Raw genomic sequence first — 2872 nt, forward strand, 5'->3', positions numbered from 1 at the left:
GAATGGGAGATTGCATAGTGCCTGTCGACTTCTACATTGTTGAGACAAGAGATGCAACATATCCAGTGATTCTCGGATGGTCTTTACTAGCAACTTCCGGAGCTATAATGGACTGGCCAAACCGGAGGATTTCATTTGCTAATATCGACAAAGATGTCTTCACAGAAGCTGTTCCATACAACAGCAAAGCAGGAAAACGTTCTGCAGCAGAAGAGTTTGAAGAAGAACTTTGGAGTGACGAAGAACCTGCTAAGCAAAGCAAGGAGATGTCGAAAAAGACTTTTCTCAGGACAAGGTCTTCTTCATTGGAATAAGTCACGTCCAACACCAAAAGTCGAGCTAAACAACTTAAAACAAAAGCGCTTAATGGGAGGCAACCCATTTAGGTATTGTTTTCTTTAGGATTTTTCTTTCTTTTTCTTTTGATCTTTTTCTTTTTCTTAGTTTCAGGTGTTTCTTATAAAACAAAAAAGCCAAAAAATCAAAAAAACCCGAAAAAACCAAAAAGAAGGATGGTACCTGACTGCTCGGCCCAGCAGGAACCAAGGAAGCAGGAAGAGGCCGCGAAATAAGCCCCCGCGGTCGCAGGTGTTTGGACCGCGGGAAACCTATCATCGACCGCGGTCGCGTGAATATGACCGCGGCCAAGCGCTTGGTTGCCGCGGTCGTGCAGCCCCTGACCGCGGCACTTGGTCGTTGAGATCCAAACCCGACCCAAACCACCCCTTTCACCTCATTTCACCTCACCAATCACCCCCCCCCACCTCATTCATCACCCTCCACCACCTTCATCACCACCTATCACCTTCCCAAACCCCTTCGAATGAATCCGGTTCATCTCCACCAACATCCCGGATCCTCGTAAGTTCTCTTTGTCCTTACCAATTCGATTATCTATGCATCTTTTTCATCCAATCTCGACTTGTTTCACACTGAGGACAGTGTGATTTAAGTCTGGGGGAGGATTTCATCCCTTTCTAACCACCTTTCTTTCATGAGTCTTGCATTATCTACACTTTTTGCATTTTCCTTAAAGTTTTTCAAAATCGGTTTTAAAAGGGAATGGTGAACATGAATCAATGATAGTTGACTGTGTGCTTTTAGACTGTTTCTAGTGACATGCTCATTCATGATTTAGGACTAGACTAGGCGGTAGCTAAGCACATTTGAAACGAAGTACCCCAGAGGAATTTGAATGATTTCGATTTAGATGAAGGGATACACTAGCTCTGTTTTATTTGGACTTAATTTGGACTTAATTTTCTCATTGAAGCATTAGACCAGGGAAACGAATCATACATTCAGGACTCCTTTATCCTTTTACCACTATCTGTTGATCCTGAATGGCTAGTTCATCTTTAGCTAGTTCCCCACCTTAACCAATCCTCTTTCAAACCACATGCACTCTTGTTTTCTATTGTTTTATATGCAGATAAGTGCAAAAACGTTGGAGAGAAAGAGGAACGACGCAGTTTTCAGTCACCAAAGACAGAGACCTGCGATTTGCCGGAAGAGTTCCCGGAAGGATTCAACACAAGAGGAAGCTCAGTTTGCCTTAGAAAAATCTCAAATTTTGGTACAATCTCGTCCCTAGTCTCTCTCTCTTTAAAAGGCATTTCATTTCCAAAAAAAAAAAAAAAAATCCGAAAATAAGAAAAGAAAGGAAATAAAAGCCTTAGAGAGTCTAGAGAGGTCGAATTTTAAGTCCCAAGGCAACTGGAGTTTGATTTTATGGAGTTTTGGAGATTGTTTTCTGATTCCCGGAAAGAATCCAAGTCTGGGGGAATAGCTGTTTACAACAAAGGAGGAAGGATTATGCAACAACATTTGGCAAGAAGAAATGACTGAAAACTGTGGTCATCAACAGGTCCTTATCTCTCTTGCGGTTTTGCATATTATCTTGCATCCTCCAGATCTTCAGGTAACCCGAAACACTTTAACTCCACCACTTAAATAGCCCTTTAATGCCAAACGCCGTCTACCCTGGATGATGTCTTTAATGAGAACTCACTACTGAACTTAATGAATGTAGAGAGCTAGTTGACTGGAATCAAGATTTAGATTGTTTAAGTTTTGCATGACGGAAAAAGTGGACTAGTATCTCTTGTGCATTGGTGAGAATTTTCTAGACTAAATTGTGGATTGATGCACTATCTTTGGTCCTAGTTTAGGAGTTCATGTCTATGAGATTTGTGCATTCCCTATTTTTGTTTTCACTTAACCAGTTTAGGCTTTTGCTTTGTTTGAGGACAAACAAAGGTTTAAGTCTGGGGGAGTTGATAACACCGTATTTTGACCACTTTTATGGATCGTTTTGAAATACTTTTTCTATGTTTTTAATTGCTTCTAAGTACTTTTATCACGTTTTTCTAGTATTTGTAGTTCCAAGACTCTTTTCAGGTAACTTAGGGAAAAGCTTAACAAAATGGATAGAAAACCAGATTTCAGCTCAGAGTCAAACCGTCAGAAGTTCACCCCTGATTGAAGGCCTTCTCACCGTCCGATCCAGCCCAAATTTGGAGACCTTAAAGATGGAAGTATCAGATTTCCAGTGCACTTTACAGCTTGGCAATCCAACGGTTCAATCAAAAGATACGCGAAGAGCAAGATGTCCCGTAAACCAGCCGGCAAGCATTTCCACCCGTGGCCAACAAGCAATTTTCCGCGGTCAGGAGCATCCCGACCGCGGCAAACCACTCATTACCCGCGGTCAGAGCACTCCCGACTGCGGCCATCAACCTCCGAGCCCAAAAAGCCCATTTTTGAAGCCCACAATGATTCCCTCATTTGGAGAAACCCTAAGTGACGTTCAGAGAGGTCTTGAGCACTATAAATACATGTCTTAGGAACCCTAATCTATCATCTTCTATCT

Source organism: Eutrema salsugineum, unplaced genomic scaffold, assembly GCF_000478725.1.
Source record: "Eutrema salsugineum unplaced genomic scaffold, Eutsalg1_0 scaffold_4, whole genome shotgun sequence".
Classification (NCBI taxonomy): domain Eukaryota; kingdom Viridiplantae; phylum Streptophyta; class Magnoliopsida; order Brassicales; family Brassicaceae; genus Eutrema; species Eutrema salsugineum.